General features: G+C 37.6%; 1 protein-coding gene and 1 long non-coding RNA gene across 4 annotated transcripts in view; one reads left to right on the top strand and one right to left on the bottom strand.

Annotated features, from left to right (window-relative positions):
• CNTN5 (contactin 5) overlaps nt 1–6959 on the bottom strand; it is a 611650-nt gene extending 604691 nt beyond the window's left edge. The window contains exons 1-2 of one of the 3 annotated variants that reach the window (XM_066544731.1): nt 6817–6959; nt 5943–6038 (exon numbers count right to left, since the gene is read on the bottom strand). The gene's annotated coding sequence lies outside the window, so the exon portion shown is untranslated. Of the gene's footprint in view, nt 1–5942; nt 6382–6443; nt 6697–6816 lie in introns of those variants that run through there. The other 2 variants (XM_066544730.1, XM_066544732.1) reach the window with 2 other exon arrangements.
• The window catches only part of LOC136553313 (uncharacterized), a 43333-nt gene continuing 28533 nt past the window's right edge, over nt 6061–20860 (top strand). The window contains exon 1 of the long non-coding RNA XR_010783131.1: nt 6061–6343. This is a non-coding gene — a long non-coding RNA (uncharacterized lncRNA). The remainder of the gene's footprint in view (nt 6344–20860) is intronic.

The following is a 20860-nucleotide window of genomic DNA, read 5'->3' as shown; positions in this document are numbered from 1 at the left end:
TAAGTTAATTTAGAAAAGGGGTCTAAGAAGTACATATTTCAGAGGCAATTGTGGACTGCTGCTACAGTTTTCAGACAAATATTCAATGCTACATTTTGTAGCATTTATATGTGATCATTACACATGTCACAGTGTTGCAGATAGTATCTTTGGCTTTTTTTCTCGGGTGGGAGGTGATCTTGGAGAGGTCTGTATGTGATCATGGTAGCATGGCTGTGAAACACAGAAGTCTTTCCTTAGCTATAAGCTCTTCAAAGGTCAGACAGAACAGCAAAAAAAAAAAAAAAAAGTAAGTCTTTGAGTTAAGCCATACGTTCTTTGATTGAGGGTCCATTTTTTGTTTACAGCCCTCAGTGCAACACAATTTTGATTTATGATTATCATGCCTACTTGTCACAATGATGATAAGGTTTATAATGGAATAAAGGACCTTGATAATAAAAAATCATCTAGGGCAATCAGAGTTCTAATCTAAATAATATTTAGTATAGACTTGTGATGTGAATTAGATGGTTGAGGCAACTACATTTTAAAGTGACATCTACATTTTTTTAAATATATGTGAAAAGATGTACCTACAAATTAAAGTAAAAAAGAAAAATCTAAAATTTATATATACAATTGTTGAACTACACATCAAAGTAACCTATACAGTAGGTAAAGAAAAATACCTGGGGGGGAGGGGGAGTGGGTTTTTAAAGTGCCACTATATATACAAAGTTTAATATCATTAATTTGGTCCAGAAAGAGGGTTGTAGTACAATATACCAAGCAATGGACGCTTATAGGAAAGAAATTAGCAAGCATAGGAAAAACAAAAGTAATGGAATTTTAATTGATTTCTATGTCCAGAACTTCAAAGGCATTTTTGTTCTAGCCATACTGAAATTCCTATATAGGAAAAAGACAGTTCCTGAAGTTGTCAGTATTTTCTGTTTCCTTCATTCTGTATAGCTTGTCCCCCATCCAAGCCATCACAAGTATAAATGTAAAGATAAATAATAGTCATAATTACATCACATCAATATGAGCATCATGAACTTTGAATGACTTCATCAGACCAACAGTGCTGAATATCACCAAGTGTTCCAGCCTGTCCAGAGCAATTTCTTGGAGTGTCTATAAGACTTAGCTTTTGGAAAATGTTTTCTGTGAGAAACACCTCAGAAGAAGAGGTAAAGCATACACTGTGACTTTGTTGACTCATTTTGGTGTGGTTTTGCTCATTACACTTCAAGTCTATGCAGAAACCTGTGAATAACCAAGAGTAAATGGCATATGAAAGTCTATGTAGTAAGCTAAAGGGAACAGTGGGTCATCTTTCACAACATATGATACATATGTGTTCTTAAACAGTTAATAATTAACCACCTTTCCCAAAAGTAAATTTCTGTTAATATCCTTCCCATTTACCATTTAGTTTTGAGGGCACATTTGTGGGGAGAATGTTGCAGCAAGCATCTTCTGAATATGTCTCTTCATGGCTGAGCAAGAATTACAACTTTTCAAGTTCAGTGCCTGAATATCTTCCCAAAATATTACTATAAGGACGTTATGCTTTTAGATCAGCTTCTTCTGTTACTATGACCAAACAATCTTCTTTATTTACCTGCTCATCTGTGCAGCCACTACTCCTGGTTGAATGCATAGCAGGGTGGTTACTACCTATAGCAGGAATGTCACAGCCACAGGGCAACGCCCATCACGCCCATCATGTACTCAATCAAGACTATAAACCCAACAAAAATAAAATGGGATTTGTGAATTCTTGCAAAGTGATGCTATTTGCTAAGGAAAGACACCCAAAAGACTGGTCTAATACTATGCCTACATCAATTACAAAGCAGTATATTTAGCCTTGATCAAAATGATTCAAAGGCTAGGAGTCCCAAAAATATAGTAACCCTTTAACTATTAAAAACGGAACAATTTTCACTCAGAAGGAGGCTGAAGCCAAAGTCTCTATATGTTGAGTGAAAAGTTGTCATTCTTTACCCCTCTCTGGAACTGCAGTGAACTACCTGCAAAGTTTGTCTGCTTTTAGTTTCAGAAGCTGAAGGTTCTCCAAAGACAGCATCATGTTTTAACACCATTTACAAGAAAATCTTTAAGAGCATGCTGAAAAAGGAAATTCCCAAAAGAGCTTTCTGATGGATGGAAAGAGTTTGATGTATTTTCTATTTCTAGGTATGGGAATGGAGAAGAGTCATCAATTTTTCCCAAGACTGATGTGTGAGTTTGGTCCTGAAGGAGATGTAAAGAGGTGAGCTATGGTGGTATAACTAGTACATGACAGCATGCATCATTCTGATGTAACCTCATGGCTCTGTAAGCTTGAGACTTAGTCTGAGTGGATGACTACACAGAATAAGTATGAACATGTTGTGATCAGGAACATCAGCTGTAGCATGGATAGAAATTCTGATGTTTTATTACATTCACAACATACAGAATCTGACATAGCTTTTCCTTATTACATATCCACTTGCAACATCTTCGAATTGATTTGTTGCCTTTATGAAATATAGTGAGAAATCATCTTGAACTTCCTTTTAGAAACCAGCACATGAGCAAAGATCAAATTTTCTTATGGTTCACACACTTAGGGATATTTTCATAAATCAGCCAAGAAATTAATTATAAAAACAAACAGATTACATTTCCTTCCACTATCTAGAAAATGTTACTCTTGCTGCTATTCCAGCTTGCAAAGACACAGAATCATTGCTCTTCAATATATGTGTGTGTGTATAAACACATCTATACATACATACACACATTATGAGGCTTTCAAATCTTTAAGCAAAATAAGAACGTATTTATCTTATAAAGTTTTAACAATTTCATAATTTACAAACCCATCTCCTAATAGAGTGTTATTGATCAAAATCACTCAGGAGATAAGAATCTGTAGGGACCCCATCACTTCCAGAAAGAGTACTTTTCCCTTGTAAAGAGCTAAAAAGTTGGTAATCCAGGGTGTAACAAACCCTGTAAAAAGCATCACAGAAGGAAGAAAATATACTGTGAAGGACCTACCAAAATAGTATTAGTAACCAAATGTCTATTTCACATTGATTCTCAGGGAATTAAGGATGCAGTATAAACTGTGGTGGATTTTATTTAGCATTTGAGAGCACAACAAATTGTTCAAATGATTGATGTTTTTCTGAAAATGAGAGAAAGTGCAATGCAGAAGCTTTAGCAGGAGCATAAGGAGGGAGCACACCAACAGTGGCAAATTTTGCAGTACATTTGTAGGAACTAAAATCTGTGTTGCAGGCTACAAGCAGAAAGACAAAATCAGCCAGAAGAACTATTGTTTTCTCAATGCCACTGAACCAATCACCTCAGATGGCTCAATACCTTGGTATGCATATTCTTAACATACAGATTTCTATGATGTCTTTTGTAAAGACTTGCATTAATTATTTAAAATAAATATTTCTATCATTAACTTAATCAGATAATTTCCAGTGTTTTGAATCTGTTCAGTGGAACAAATTTTTCTATATTTTTAACAAATCAGATTAAGCCTTTTTGAACATACCAGATTTGCAAGAAGCAGGAAAGAAACCTGGATCTCAGACTGTCACTTAAAGCATCATGCTTTTAACCTCCTCTTTCCATACAGAGCTCTTTACCTTTACTGACACCCTCTGGTCCCTATGCCTAAGTCAGGTTTGAATTAATTCCAGCACTCCTTCAAAAATTTACTCTCCAAATCAATATTATGTGGAGCACAGAACTGGACATTTTCTGAAACTCCCATAAATCATATCACTGGTTCCCCAATAGTTCACCATGTCAGCAACTTATTTAGGGGACTCAAGCAAATTTGCCAGTCATGACCTTCCTGTATTGAATCTGTGCTAGTAGTCCTCCAAGATATGCATTTCTTAAAGTTACTTTTTATTATTTTCTAACAGCAGAGCTTTTAATCACACCTTTATCTTAACTGCTATGATATTTTTCCTCAAGACCTCTTTTCAAAGTTGCTTTCTTTCAAATTATCAAGTAGAACTCAGCCAGTGAAATATTTTTATTTTCTGTTTTCATTCTTAGTACATCTGCCCTCGTTATAAAATGAAATCAAGACCCCTTCTCCTGATATTTTTACCTAGAATTCAAAATATGTCCTTCAGCTTCATATTGACCAAAAAACTAAAACCTACACTTTTTATCTCCCTAGCTATCTTCCCACTTTCATGTTATGCTCTGCAAGTTCTGACTTCTTTTGCATGGGCATTTTGTAAGTGTATGAAACAGAAGTGCTGCATGTTCAATAGTCCACTTATAAAACTACTTAGCTGTTATCCCCTTCAAGAGTGCTTAACACTTCACCCTTCTTAATATATTTGTTGGCTTCTGAAACTTTGTCTTCTTAACCACATCTTTTAAATATTCCCATAGTGTATCAACAGTAAATCTCTGCTGAAGGCCACTGTACATATAACACTCCTCAGTTACAATAGTTCACATCTCAGTTTTCTGTCTTCCTTTCAGCATACCTCAAACTAGTAAACAAGTGTTTGTGTTTTCCCTCACAACAAGGTAAACAAGGGGTTTCAGGGAGAAGGTTAGGTTTTGGGGTTTTTCTTGTTTCCTTTTTGTTTTACTTGAAACTTTGTAGGTAAATGTTATAGTAACTGAAGTCAATTTATAAAATATATTTTTAGAAATTCTACTTGAACATTTGATAGCTTTTTATGTAATGGTCCAGTTATTGCTAATTCTTTCAATAACTCCTGTAATAATATTAATCAGAATGAACCGATCTTGTGCTATTGGTTGTCATAAAGTACTTCTGAAGGAGTGGTACTTCAGCAAGAATTAAAGGCAGTTTTATTAATTGGAAAATTTCATTCAAATTTTAATTATCAGGAATCCCCCCATAGCTTTTAGCTAATATTTAGTGTATAATTTATTTATAGTTTCAAACCTCAGGGTCTCGTCAACAGCTCATTGAAGTCTAGGGGAACGCTGGAACACCTCAAAAAAATCTGGCACCAAGGAAGCATTACTTTTTAAACAAAAAAAACCCCAAAACTTTGAAAAAACTTTAAGCTGCATTTCTGAAATATTGTAACACAGAAAAATTAAGTCCTAAGTACTCACATTACATTACCATGTCTAACTTCTGTTTCATGAAGTTTCTGAGCTTAATAGATGTGCAACTGAACATCTGAAGTACATATACAGTCATGGAATTTTTTTTTTCCTAATTTAAAAATCTTAAAAAGACAGTTTCATGCTCTATGTCACAATAACTCTCAGTTCATCTTCTAGCCAGTTCAGAGACATTTCACATAGTCTTATTAACTGTCCTCACATCAGAGACAAAAAATCAGTGCATCTTTATGTAATTCCATCTCCTCTGCCTGTCCGCAAAGGAAAGGAGTCCTGGTGCTGCACTTTTCTAATTCCAGAGATAACTGTTTATCCCAAAGTCAAGTATCATTCAAAACTCCAAAACAACACAACTTTCAGTGCATCACTATAAACTCGATATGCTGGGTTACTTCCTGATTCAACCTCAAGCATTAGCATGGTAGTTCTCCCAAATATAAAAAATTAGCACATTTGAATAGGCATTCCTTCTCTGGAGTATGTATTTGTACTAAAAGCCTCACATCTCTCTTCACAACTCATTCACTGCAGTAGTTTGCTCCCCACTTAAATGACAGGAAGCATATAGCAGATCATAGTATTTCTACTTCAACTTTTCTGCTCAATTATGACAATTTCAAGGTAAGATTCAAAACAAAAAAGCAAAACACATAAACCTGCAGCCCAAAAACGGGATCTCTCACCATTGCCGGCTTCACAGTAGACTGCTCACAGAGATGCTGCGATAGATATTACAACAGATAATCTGCACAGACTCCAAAGTCTAACCAGGGAAATCAGTGCCTGGCTGGAGGAACGGCAAAGACACTTACCGCTGCTGTGGCACCGTCTCTCTCGCCCTGACTCTCAGTCTCTCTCTCCCATCCTCCTGTCAGCCTCAAATATAGCAGTCCCTTATGTTGCTGAGCCTGGGGGAGCAGAGGATTGCAGAGTTGGGTTTTTTCCCTTTTTTTTTCTCTCTTTTTTTTTAAACCATCCAGAGGTAGTTCTCCAGACCCGACCGCTTCTCCTCCTCGGCTCGCTCAGTGATGGAAAGCCCCAGGTGAAGGCATCCGCGCCGGCAGCTCCCGCGAGCCCCTCCCGGCCCCGCCGTGCCCCCTCCCGGCGGGGAGACCGAGGCGCCTCCCCCGGCTGCTCCCGGGGGGCGGCGGAGGCTCTGCCCGCCCCTGCCTGGACGCGTGCGGATGTATAGATGATGTGGATGTGCGTTTATGTGAGTGCCATCTCGCACCGCCGCCCGCCGCTCGCCCCTACCCCTAAGCGCCCAAGGACCCCCCTCCTCCCGCTCTCCTCCTCCTCCTGCTCCTCTCCACCTTCCTCCCCTATTCTCCTCTTCACTCCTCTGCCCCGGAGCGTGAAGGCAAGAGGGCAAGTTGGCGAGCGCTGTCCTCTGATCTCCTGCTCCTCTAACCCAAGACATCAGCCTCTTCCATCCACCACTTTCTGACCCCATCCTCTCCTCCCTCCTTCTCATCCCCTTCCCCATCCTCCTTCCAGGTGGATTGATTTTTATGATTTTTTTTTTCTTTCTTTTATTTTTTTTTAAACGCGTTTTATTCCTCTCCAGCGGTTATGACCCTCCCTCCCCCCGCGCTCTGCAGCCGGAGCCGGGAGCCCGAGAGCCGCGGCTGCTGCCCGCAGCGCACCACAGCGCAGCGCAGCGCATCGCAGCGCAGCCCAGCGCACCCTCTCCTCCTTTACACCGCGGCTGCTCCGTCTGGAGGCACACCCGGGGCGGCCAGCGCTCGGCCAGCACCCAGAGCGCCGCTGCTCCGGCAGCCGCTTCTCTCGCTGCTCCCTTCCCCACCATCCGCCCGCGCGTAGCTGCATCCCCGCCCCGCAGCCGGCAGCGCCCGCCTCGCCCCGGCCCCGCCGAGCGCCCCGCGCCCTCCCCGCCCGCCGCCCCCGCCCCGCGCAGCCCCGGGCAAGGCTGCCGGCGCCGCGCCGCCACATCAGCCCCTGGCGGGTCCTCCCCGGCCGCCTCGCAGCCATCCACACATCCAGTGGGTTCCCACTCTTCTGCCTCTCCCTAATGGCTGTCCTCAGGATCGAGGCTGATTCTAATCCTTCTCCTTTTTTTTTTTTTTTTTTGTTTTTTTGGTGGTTTTTTTTTTTTTGTGTGTTTTTCCCCCTGTGGCAATGGCAACTTGTGCTATAAAATTTGATACTTTTCTGGCCTTCTGTTCTTTTCTTTCATTGCCTTTTTTCCCTCTTTGCCTTCCACAAGTAGTTTGGACTCTTTTAACTTGCACGTTATCTGAGTAATTATTGTATAATTCCTATTCTCTGAGAATTTTCTATGCTTCAGTGATTCCATTTCAATGGTTTATGCTTTCTGAACCTCTGTGGTCTACAAACATGTGTGTGAGTGCACGTGTGTGTTTGCATTTTTCTTTACTAACTTTTCTTTATATTTATTTTTTTTCTATCCCAGGTAGTTTCTGGCTAATTTTCAAAACCTGACCTTTTTGTTCTTTAGATTCAGGAGAACAAAGATTTTGGATTAATTTTGGAATTTGCTGGGGGTTCTTACACAACTCTGGTCTTAAATTGGCAATACTAATGTGAGTTTTTTCTCTGTGTCTTTTGCTTGTCTCTTATATTGAAGCATCTAGCTAGATAAGATACTAGTGATGAGTAGGACAGTTTTATACACTTTTGTGGTCCTGTATAATATATGGAAGTCTATCAGAGGATTTACAGCTCAACATCATGTTCAGTGAATTCTGTGCACTACTGTCAGTGAAGATGAGCTGAAAAAAAACCCTCACTTTCAATTCTTTTTTTTATTATTCTAAGACTGAAAATTTCTGGTCCTTCATCACCATCTCCCACTGTATTAACTTTCATAGTGGAAGAGAGAGAATGAATCCATCATTAGGAATGGACTTGGTCTGGAAATACTATTCCATACTAACACAGAAGACAATTGTCTCCACAACTGGGTCTCCAGACATATTTCTGTTGGGCAAGTAATGTTGCAACTTGACATATCAAAGCTTCCCTTCATTGACTCAATTCACAGAAAATTATCATCTGGTCATTATTTCCAGTGTTACTAGGTTACAAGACAGCATTTAATCAGAAGCCAGGAATAGTGACTGCATTAATTCTGATCTTATGAATAACTTATGAGGCTCCATTTCTCAATATTTTCAAAGTGAACATTGAAGCCAGAAGCATTTTTGCCTTTTTTTTTTTTTTGGTGCATACTGTATCTATTTATGACGATAGTGAGGAATTACTTGTGAAGAGGTGATTTTCATTGGTTAGTTTTTTACAGGTAGAGATGAAATTAAAATCAATGCAGTTGTTTTTTTGGGTTTTTTTTGGTTTTTTTTTTTTTAAGTCATAAAGATTTGATTTATGGTCTTTATCATCCTTTATGAAGTTTATAGGGTTATTTTGAAAAACAACTTTACGGTACCCATTCCATACACATTGGGCTACACACTACTTTAACTCAAAGTTCTTGTCAAAGTACATCTTTCTTATGAATGGCAAATTTTAATGTTTGCTTCTTTTTTTTTTAGCTTCACATCAGCAATATTTCTACAAGGAGGTATTTGTATCTTTTCCTTTAATGTAATCAGGAATTAAATGGATTTGTATGAGCACCAGTTTCATCTTTCTTTAAAAGGAAAGTGGCACACAGATTTTAAACAGGTTAAAGTTTCATTTGATTGTGTGTATCATTTGCAAGGTCAGTTCCTGCTCTACTCCACCACAATCTACTCACAAGATTTTGAGATGTTTTATGCCATGTATGCTCAGTGCTTAGTGCATGAACAGTGAGTTATGATCAGCATAAATAGTACTTTGTTACAGTATTGTTATTGCAATACACTTTAAGTCAACCTAGCTGCATTTTGCATATCTGGTCTAGTTGTCTGACTATCTGTCAATTAACACCTTAATCTCTCTATCTTAGTGTCTGCAGTGGACAAGCAAACAGTGGATGCAGCACATATGCAGTCTGAGTCATTTATGAGCTCTTTTCTTATTTGTTTTGTACTTTTCATTCAATTTCTTCTTTTAAGCAGAACACATTTTCTTTTTCTTTCCCACATGGGAACTGCTCCACTATCTGAGAAGTATCATTACTATTGGGATATTTCACTGTACTTTTCTTGACCAGTTGCAGAATATAAGATAGGGAGTGAATTTTGAAGAAGAGAATTAGCTGCACAAATTTCTCCCCTGTATCTGGGTCTGCAACAGCACTGGAGGTGTATGTTTAGAGATAATGAAGGCTTCTCTTGCTCTTCCCCTTCCATTTATGAGAAGATCTTTCAGGCACCTGGAGGACAGTATTTGAAAATAGTAGTTTTTGAAAGGTGTATGTTGGCCCTCTTTTAGTATGCAGCTGTATAATTTTAGTGGCAACCACTATATTTTGTCCTCCCCTAGAACATCTGGATAGACTCATGGCTTTATAATTAGAGTTATAAGAAAATTTTCTAGGGGGATAAGCAGAATTGTGTGTAAATTTGACGCATAATTCTTCAGGCCTTCGGCAAACGGCAGAAGATTCAGAGCCTATCATGAAAGCTTTCAGTTATAGCAGATAATTAACAAACTGGAGACGTTAGCAATGGAAAGAAGTTGCTGCATAAAATTAAAAATAAAACCCCAAGCTCTAGGGACTTAAGCCTCTTAAATTTTCAGAAGTGCAAACAGATGACATCTGGTCCAACATAAATACTGGGATAAAGTTAACCTCTTTGAAAAAGTTTCGAAGCAGCAGAATGAAACATGTTTTGTACCACAGCTTTATAGCATGCCACAATGGTAGTTTTGATTTTGTAAGAGAAACTTGTAAACTGAATGTATTGTTTCATTGAGCAATGGCCTGAGAGGATGACAGAACTGCACTGCAGTTGGTCCAACACCTTAAGGATGATGAGGCCATTCTGTTACTTGGTGAGCAACATCATTATAAATTTCCCCTGCTGCCTGGTTGAAGAAAATGATCTGGGTCCAATACATTTTGATACATCCAGGTATGGGCAGTATGTTGCTACTGAAATAATGATCATCAAAGAGCCAAATAGCAATGCTGTGGTATTCAATTATTGACAGGAGGGGACAGACTGAGTGCTCCCTTGTTTCTGCAGAAGCCACAAACTCTGGAAGAGATACAGGGAAGTGACAGGTGTGTGTCTTAACCCTATATCAAACTTGTTCATACACTGATGTTCCACTGAGTGTTACTGGTTTTGTGAGAAACTGATTCAAAATGAAAGCAGAGGAACAGGTTCTTAAAAATCAATCTCCTGGCTACTGCCAGAAGCAAGGATGAACTGATCATCAGAGGGGATTCCTCTTTTCTGTGCATGCTTTGTGCAAGTGCAGTACAGTTTTGTATTTCCAGAGTCAGAATACAGATGAGAAGGGATTTGCAGATTCTTATTTTCTCCTGGTTTTCCTAACCTTATGAGGGACATGCCTAGGTAAGCTATTATGGCATACAATGCATTGCTTTTGATGTGGTGATACACCTACTAGTTAATATGCTGAGGAAAGCAAAACCATAATTTTCCTCATTCCTTCCAGCTTGATCTTCAACATATGCACAGGAAGGATCCAGTGTCCCCTGGAGACTGATTTTACCTTCTACAAAGATGGAGCAAAGTTCTTACTGCACATGGGAGCAGAATGCACAAAAGAGTAAAGAGTGGAGAAAGAACAGATCTGTTTATCACTGTAGCTATCCCATGGTAACATGAGCTGTTGTAATAGGGAACTAGCTGGGAGGTGTGCTGATCCATAATACTCAAAGCAGAGGAAAAAAGACAAGGGAAATGAGATGTTCTCTGAGCACCACAGAAAGTTTTAAAAAATAACAACCCATAATTAAAGCTGAATATTCCAGCAGCAATGAAAACTCAATAGCAACAAAGATAAAACCCCCTATCTCTCTAACCTATATCTCCAAAGAGCCATGAGCACAAAGGATGAAAAAACTGCCCTCTACTGAATTACCGAATGGTCAGAGTACATGAATGCTGAATGCAGAACAGGACTAGATACTAAATTTAGGTTCCTAACTTCTATTTCAATACCTAAATACAAATGGCCTGATTTTTTTTCAAGGATGTTGAACAGTTCCAGATTCCTCTGATTTATGTTGCTACTTAGAGAAAGAAAAGAATTTTTTGTTTAAGTATCTAACAATAGGATGCAGAATTCTGCCCTTACAGACCAGAGGTTTGCAGCCTACTTTGTAAAATAATTGGATGCCATTGTGCCTTCCAAAGATGGATAGAGCTGCAAAAGAAAATATTTATTCTGTGTTTTCCTACTAATGAAGGAAATGAAGAGCAGAATTCCCATGGCCCGAAGTGTGTAGTAGCAAATATTTGGTTTTTTTTCTCTCCCTCCCACATTAAGTTCAATGGAAATACACTAGAAGAAAGACTTAATGTGGGAAGTATCCTTGTCATTGCAAACCTTCTTTGGAGTATAGTGCAGTTATGAATACACTAGTAGTGAATTAAGCTTTTCATTATTTTTAAATGAACCTTCAGTCCTCAGTTATTTTTTTGTTTCCAGATGTAATGGAAATCTAGAATTTGTGACATAGGCAACTTATGTATCCAAAAGTATATGACATTATCTTCTGTTTCAGAAGATTTGTAACTCTGTGAAAGAAGTACCAGGAAGAATAAAAGTTCCTGTCATTTTCAGACCTTCAGTGCTTCCTGGACAGTCACTCGAGCATTTCAGAGTGACACAAGGGAAAAGGGGAAATGTGGATTGTTACACAATGTACAAGACCATACAATAAATAATGTAATGCATAAGTAAAGCTGAATAACCCTATCCCCAAGAAACCTGAGTGACACTATTATCAAGTCTTTATTTGGTGAAGCATGTAAAACTGAATTTGTGAACTCATCTGAAAATAAAAACCAAACGTACCAAACAAGCCGTTTTACAAACAAAAGCAGAAAAAGGGCAGGAGAGAAGTAAAACTTTAGAAATCATGTCCTTGAGTCTGAGAAAATCTCAGATTATAGTGTTAGTGTCAGTGTCCCAGAAGGGCTGACAATTCTACTTTGCTGTGTTTCTCATAGAAGAAAGGATTTGACCAGGAATGTCTGAAATTGAGAGTTTCTGGTAGCTGTGATTAAAATGGCACAAATAAACATTCCCCAGTTTGCCTAGTTACCCTACCTGCAATGTCCTTTACCCTCCCCACCCCCACCACAAGAAGATTAGATTAATCATTTGACTTTGATTTTGATGTTTTATCTTTCATATGACAGTTTACTGGGAATAGTGTATCTGGAGCACCCTATGAAAATAATACAAAAGAAAACTTGAATTATTTCTTCAAGTTATTCCTTCAAGTATGTCTGGAATAGCCTGCTTGACTCCTTTATTAATATGCTGAGTACCTGATAAATCTAGGTATGTGAAGATGGCATTAATTTAATAAAATAAATTGATCTCATCTAATAACAAATTTTATTGGTGGTGACTTGGCAGGTGAAAGCACAAATGAAAATGACTTTGAAACCTTTAAATGTTTTCTGAAGAAAGTGCAATTACCCAGTGATCTTTTATCTTAGGAACAAAATACTAAATAAATTGAACTAAGGTTATAAAATATAATTAATAACATGCATATATACAGGTTTTAGTGTAACCTACAGAACATTAATTATAGCACTTATTTCACAGCTGTTCTGTGAAAGCTCAAATAAAATGTGTCTACAATTAAAACTGAATATATACTGACTTTATTAACTTAACAGCTGCACCAATAACCAATACCAAGGAACATAGCCTACTTTGGTAATGTCTTGATACCATCTGCAACATTCAAAACTATTGGGTTTTAAAGCAGATGATGTCTTACTAGTATTGTGATCACAGCTATCACAATATGCTTACACATGCTACTAAAGTGAATTGATCTGTTTCAAGGTAATTTCAAGGGTTATGAGCTGAACTGCACGACAATTTCCTAAGCACAATTGTGGTGGCTAGAAAGTCAAAACCAGAAGTTCTAGGTGGCTTCTTCCCAATTCTTATGTCCTCAAACATTAATTTCTCTTGTGCCCAAACAAGAAAAATTCAACTTTGGAGCAAAAATGGGGGGACTGAATTAATATAGGAAACTTTTCTGCTATCACTTCTCAATGTTTTGACATAAAAATTCTGTAATTTTAACCCATATTTCGAAGTTACACTTCCAGCTTTAAAAAGAAAAAAGGAAACCCATATGCACAAAAAAAAAAAAAACAAAACAGCAACAAAAAAAATCCCAAAACCCCCAAACCTCCCAGAAATCCCATCATATAGAGAATCATACAGACATTAAAGAAAATTTACTAGATTTTTAAATCTGCTTCACAAACTATTCTAATACAAGCAATTAATAGGTGACAGCAGGCATAAAATCGTACCCCCGAAAGGTGTTATTCTGTTTAACATGTACAACAGTTGATTTCAGCATCTGGTTCTCCTTCAGGCCTTGGTTTGGTATGTGAACTTAATCCATTCTATTTGCTTCTTTGAATATTGACTGGCAGTAGTTTTACTAGTATTACAATCTGTTGCTGCAATGTTTAAGTTACATCCTTACACATTTGAGAACTCTCTGTCTCTATCATTCTTTCAAATTTTCAGTACAAATTCTACTTTACCATTATTATCTCCCTGCCTTGTTTCCTCATTTTGTTCTTTCATACTTTTCTTGTCTTTTGCTCACAATTTATGACTTCTGTAGCTTTCACAGCTCTGTGTTCCTTATGTTCCTCTTCCCAGAGTCCATTTCCTTGTTTATTAATTACACTCTCTTCCCCATCTTCAACCTTCTCGTACTCCCTCAGGTTCCTTGTCCCAATCTGCTCCTCCCCTCAACAGTTGTCTCTTGCCATCTGTTTTTTGTCCTTGACTCAGATGTTGTGATGTTTTTTTTTCCATATTTCCTGTGCTTCCATGTCACTTGAGCAGCAATCAAGAAGTAACCTATATCTCTAGGAAAATAAGTTATTAATTAGTTTACAGGTTCACATCCTATGGACCGCATTAACTGGCATTGAAATTCAGGAATAGTCTTCCTTGATCTCTGTAACTGTGTTCTGGACCATAGTCACTTTCCAGGTTGGGACTTGTTCAGAAAAGTCAAAGTTCTGAGTTAGAATCTGCGAGGAATGTGTCTGTCAAATCTTTAGAACTTTCCAAGCTGCTGTGAAAGGATATTTTTCAGTGGTTTCCAGAATGGAGAAAAAGCAGTTTTATCATTGGGGTGACATCAGAAACACTGCTGTCTTAAAACCAAATTCTGCTAAAAGCTCAAGATTTTCCTTTAAAATGTTCATAAAGTAACTGCTGAATTTGTTATAGTTTAACATCAATAAAAGAGCATTTTTCTGTTAGCTTTATATAGAAATGCCTGAATATTTTTTTGCAGAAATGTTTGTAAAAATTAAATAAATCTTCTACCTGACATACACCCAGTGGAGAAAATTTCAATCCAAATATACAGTTTTGGCAAAGTTAAAAAGAGCTTCACTTGGAAACGTCCAATAAGAAATATCAAGGAAGAACAACTCCAAAGACACTCTGAACTCCATCTATAATAAAATCTTTTTTTGTATTAAGTTATCAGCTATGTTATTACCCATGAAAGGGAGTATTAAGCATCTGTCTGTTTTCCTTTCAAAGTGTTAACATAAAGGATGTAATATAAGGGCTTTAAAAATATCTGTCTTATTTTAGTCTTATTTGTAAAAGATGTGACAGGCTGGGTAACTATTTAATTTTTTCATGCACACATTCCTTTACCCAGGAATTGCCAACCAGCCAGATGGATGGCTGCCTTGCTGCTGGTCCCCAGAGGCTCAGTTAGATGGGATCATCTGGAGGGGGGAACTTCCAGTCTCTAGGGGCTGTTGAAATGGCAGAGAAGGGAGGATTGTGAAAAGTTTCAATTGTCTCAGTAAACCAAAAGTAGAAGGAGGGACAGAGGGACAGCTAGCATGAAAACTGCAGTGGTAGAGAGCAAGTCACAAAGGGGCTCAGGCACAGAGAAACCAGTTTTTATAGCCAGCCTGGGATTTGTCATTGAAAATCAGCATTCTCTAAGGACATAAAAGGAAATGGGGAGATTTTTGTTGCTTTTTTAAAATCTTGTTTTCAATTTCCATTACTTGAAAAAGTCTGTTTTCTAGTTTCCATTTCCATTAAAAAAACCCAAAAACTTTTGAGCTTTAGAGTGTATGTAAGGAACAGAGGAAAAAAAATCCCCCTCAGAACTTTATTTTGATGTTCTATCTTAAAGAATTTATTTTAAAAGAATACTCTTTCCCAATAACAAACTTCATTAGAACAATTAGGTAAAGGATGTGTTAAGTATTTAATAAGATTCCAGTTATTGTTCTGAAACAACAACCAATTAGTGTAAAGAACCTTTTACATTGGAAAAATTGGAAATAGTATTATAAAATTAACTCAAATCTTCTCTATAGAATATTTAGCATAGGATTAAGGTCTGGAAAAATATATTTCTGGTTTTAATTGAACAGACTGAAAGCAAAACCATTTGGCAGATGTATAGCCCAGTACCTTGTAGTGAGATTTAAAGAGTGATGACAACATGTAAGAATTTTTTCAGCATACTAATAGCATAATTTAAAGGCAGAAGCAATTTGTTAAGGATTAATTTGCATACTCCGCATATACAGTAAAAATGTTTTATGCCCCTCAAAATGTTTTATTTTCTTAGGGAGAGTATACATGTTAATTGAATAATAAACTTAAGAATAGCATTTTGAAAGCATTTTATTCTGTTGTCTGGATTACAAATTCAAAACACTGACAGACTAATCCTGCTCATATTAGGTATACAATGCATGTTATGGCATAATTGTGCTTTAAATGTACTTGATAGATTTTAGCATGCACTTTAAATGTCATGATACTATGAGAAGCAGCTGTAAAAAATGTCATCTTGGTGCTTCATATTTATGCTATGACTTCACAGGAGTTTTGAAAGTCTGAAGGAGTGTTAACTACCACTATTGCCATCTCAGGATGGTGTGTTAATATCTTTCTCCCTGACATCCTTCCCCCCTACCGGTGCCAATTTTGACAGAGATGGTCTCCAGGGATTACTGACAATTTCCTTGATGATGTGTGAGAGCTGCCATTGCCCACTTGGAGCACTGACAGTGACTGAAATGCGTGTGTCTTGGCTGTTAAGTGTGTTTAATAGCAGCATGCCGTTTTCTGTCATCTCCTGTACCTTAAGAAGAGTCATATTTTCTCCATATGTCTGTTCATGACAACTTTCTGTGTCACTGTGGCTGAAGTTCCACATGTGCACACGTGTCTGCACATGTGTAGCAGGAGCAGTGGATTGTATGGGATTGTTCATTGTGTTTGCTGTATGCATGCCAGGAGTTAAATGGCATTGATCAGGATTACTAAGGTGCCAATAAAAGCAAACCTGTGCCAGACAGTGAGAAATTAGTCACACCTGAGACTTGTAGTCCTTTCTTAAATAGTGGTGCTGAATCTAGTTTTATTATATTGTGAAATGAATCACAGGAAACATAGCCTTAAATTTGTATAATATCACTAGTGATTCAAATCAGAAGAGGATTCATTTTAGCCTTTTGCATTGGGTTTTGAAAATTACCTAGAACTTCCAGGGATTTCCTCCAGAACCTGCAAAGAAGAGTGTTTATAGTTCTGAAAAACTTCTGAAATCATGCAAGGAATTGTATAAATTAGCCAAGTACACAGCCATAGCTGATCCACCTATCAAGGACCTTATCAGAATTTCCTCAGAGTCAACACTCATTCATTTTTACTAGCTTTTGAAAAAAATCCCCTCTAATCTTTCTATAAGTCAATTAGTAAAATTTAGGTATATTGTCAAACATTTATACTTGCGACATGGTAAAAGGAATAATTAATTTTATATTTTTATCCTTATATCAGTGTTATTCATATCCGCATGGTGGTGAGAGCATTAAAACAAGTAAGAAGAACTGCAGATTTTCAGAATAACGTGAATTTCCCAAATTCCATAAAACATTTCTTCCAATTTTTGTGGTTTTATGCAGGGAAGAAGCTGAAATTGCACTCTGAAATTGTTTCTCATTTCAGGTCTATAAAATCTCAATGACTGATCTGTTGTATCTCTAACATCTTGTAGTTAAAGCACTGAGCCAGTTTTCATGAGATCTGGATTAAATTTCTTGTTGTAAACCCCTTGGGTGGGTGTGATTTGGTTTTTCAGTTCTTCAAACTTCCTTTTCCTGAATTTATAAAAATACACAGTATATTTTCTGAGCTGGAAGACTATGTAGTAATAATTCCTATTATGTATTCATAGTAGGGTTTCATGTAACAGTCTGATTTTGGGTATTAGTTAGGGATAGAGTCTCTAGATGTCTGTTTCATGTACAGGTCTTTTAACTTTCTTTCACAGTAAGCTGCAGATCTCTTTGTTAATTGATACCTAGGAATAATGCTTTAACTCTGGAAATAACTATGCAATTGATTTAATAAAAAAAAACTTATTGGAATATGTTTGGTTTTAATTAAATATCTACACATGAATGTTAATTAAAATTCACTTCTACTGATAATAACATTATTAACATGTATACAGCGTACAGTTAACAGAAACAGAAATAGAGACAATTAGTGAAATTAGGTGTTTTCTCTGCCAGAAAGGAATATCCCAAAGAGTAATTGCTTATATTCATATATTCTCCGTAGATATCACTAATAGCATCATTAAATCAATATAGCACCACTTTAGAAACACTAAACAGATTTAATGACTGGGGACTTTATAGGAATGACACTTTTTTATTTTCTTTTTAATTGTGTATGACTGTCAATAGAATTGGGCATTTTCATATGGCTGTCAGGACCTGACTCTATTTTGCATCACAGAAACTAATTAATGTATGTGGAAGTGTGTTGCTTTTCAGGTGCTTTTTTTAATAAGAAAACACTTGTTTTCTTATTAAGTGTCAGCTGTGTAAATATATATGTTCATCTAAAGTTTCACAGCTATTTTCTCAGAAATTAAATTTTGGTGTTGTGAATTATCATGTAAGAATTACTGCTAATACAATATCTAAATATTGCCAGTTTAGTACATAATATGAACAGGTCTAAAGTTTTATAATATAAGTAGGTCAGTGCAGAAATGTCCAAGTTTACAGTTTTTGGCCTTGCAGGATACTAGGTGACAAAGCAACAGAACCTGTGTAGTGCTAATTTAGGATTTTGCTCCTAAATTAGCAATTTTAGTGATCTTAGCGATTTACTCACCCATGCCGAAGTGAGCGTTCCCCGTCTTCAGTTGAGATATATTCTGCAGGCATCCCTGCCAATGGATCCACCTGGGAACTGCCTACAACCTTGGGAGAGCAGTTTACCCTGTTGGCCCAGTCCTCAGCAGCATTTAAGACCCTTTTCAAGGCCCATTTGTACCAAAGTCAATCGCAATCATCACAGCTTCCCCTTCTTTGGGATGCATTCGTTATGTGAGTATCCAGATGGCTCCACCTGTAATGCCCACCTAGCATTCTTATTTTGGGACAAATTCAATTGTCCATCAGATACAGCAAAGGAGAGGGGGTATGTGTGGGGAGGTCTGAGGAAGATCTGATTGTTTTTTGTTGCCTTCACAGACACTATTTGAGTTATTGTATGCAATTTACCATTTTAATGTCTTGTCTGGGTGCTAGAAATGATGGCAAGAATAGACAAGTGGGGAAAAACACTTTTTGCTTTTCAGAAAATCCAGTAAAGCCAACAATAAATAAATTTAGTTTTATAACCTTGCTCTGCCCCTTCTGTACTGGGGAAGGAACGAGGGCTTCAATGGCTGTAAGTGCTTCTAAGGTACTCTGTGGTGTACATTGGGAGATTGTATAACCCACCATCCTATCCACCCAGAGTACAGTGCAATCACACCAAAACCCTTGGAATTCCAAATCTTTATCTTTTAGTAATATCCCAACTGCAGTTTTACAGGGATTGATTCTCCTTATACTTCTGTGAGACAGATACAGTAAATAAATTTATGGAGGGAAATGCCATGACAGAAGAGCTAAAAGGTTTCCCCAGAAGCATTACACTCCATGTGAGAGAACTTACAATTCAGAAAGCCTGACTGCCAATTCCTGCATTCAGACTTCAAATCCAAAAGACGCCTTGAAATTTAGATACTTCTTTTTATTAATGTAAATAGTGCGCTATTATTTCAATTAAGTTGAACTGTATTTGTTATCATCTCTTGGGCAGAAAGATGTAAGAGATATTTGCTGTATAAATCCTTCTATGGATAAAACTGTAGTAAAAATCAATGTCAGGAAAATTAGGTGTGTGATTAGGGAAGCTAAACATGACATTACATTACAAGAATGGTCACCTTGTACTGATAGAGCAAGTTGACTGATGGAAGTCAACGTTAGGCAGGGTTTGTGCTAACACAAAGAGAAAAGTAGAATTAATATTGAATTACTGGTATTTATATATTATCGATATGACTTTATATGCCTGACTGTTGCACTTCTGGAAGGACAATGAGAGATGCTGACAAGTCTTTACATTTAATTTTAAAAGGTGAAACTTGACAAGCATGCACTTAGGATAGCTAAATGTTGCACACCTTGATGGTGGTTGGAGAAGCATCTGGCAGTACTGGGGCTTGCAGAAGATGCTGCTCTGTATATATGTTATCAAAATGTTCTGCAGGGGCATTCAGCTCTCATAAGATTCCAGGCCCACAACAAAACATGCAGGGAATGAAAGAAAACGTGATACACAGAGAATATGAAGTGAACTGAAATAAGAGTTTAAACTTCAAGAAATGTACAGCCAGATGGTAATTATCTCTAAGTTTTATATGCAATGTACAGACTTTTAGTTATTTCCCTTTTTCACCTCTTCACACGCCATCTTCATGGGTTACTGGCAATGGATGCCGTGGACATCCAGTCAATGTCATTTCAAAAACCTCTTAGCTGGGGAAGAATGGCTTAGGCACATGCTTCCTTTTAAGAGCTAATATCCTTCCTAGAGGCCAGTGCTTAGAATCATAGAATCATTTAGTTTGGAAAAGATTTTTAAGATCATTGAGTTCAACCATTAACCCAGCTCTGCAAAGTCTGCCACTAAACCATGTCCCCAGCTGCCACATCTACACATCTTTTAAATTCCTCCAGGGATGGTGACTCCACCACTTCCCTGGGCAAATTGTTCCAGTTTTTAACAACTCTTTAAGGAAAGAAATTTCTCGTAATATCCAGTCTGAATGTCCCCTGGTGCAAACAGAAGTTGTTTTCTCCTGCTCTGTCTCTTGTTATTTGAGAGAAGAGACTGGCCACCACCTGTCTATAACCTCCTTTCAGGCAGTTGTAGAGAATGATAAAGTCTCCCTTGAGCCTCCTTTTTTCCAGACTAAGCAACCACAAATATTCAAAAAATCCTCACTTCTACATCCAGGAAAGGAAAATTAACCTGAGAATTTGAGCAGAAATGTTCAGTTTCAACTGAGGCGCAAGGCTTCTCACAGAGTGTCTGAGAACATGAGAAAATATAGCAGAAATTGTCCTGTACAGACAACCAACAAAGATTATATTGCACAGAGCATCATGAGGCCCAGTAAACATTCTTACTGGGTCTGGGAGATTAAATGTTCCTTCTTTTGGGGAATCTGAATGTATTTTGCCCAAGGCTTCCT

This window comes from Molothrus aeneus, chromosome 2 (assembly GCF_037042795.1).
Source record: "Molothrus aeneus isolate 106 chromosome 2, BPBGC_Maene_1.0, whole genome shotgun sequence".
Lineage (NCBI taxonomy): Eukaryota > Metazoa > Chordata > Aves > Passeriformes > Icteridae > Molothrus > Molothrus aeneus.
The sequence above is the reverse complement of the archived record's forward strand: the minus strand, read 5'-3'. Positions and strand labels throughout refer to the sequence as shown.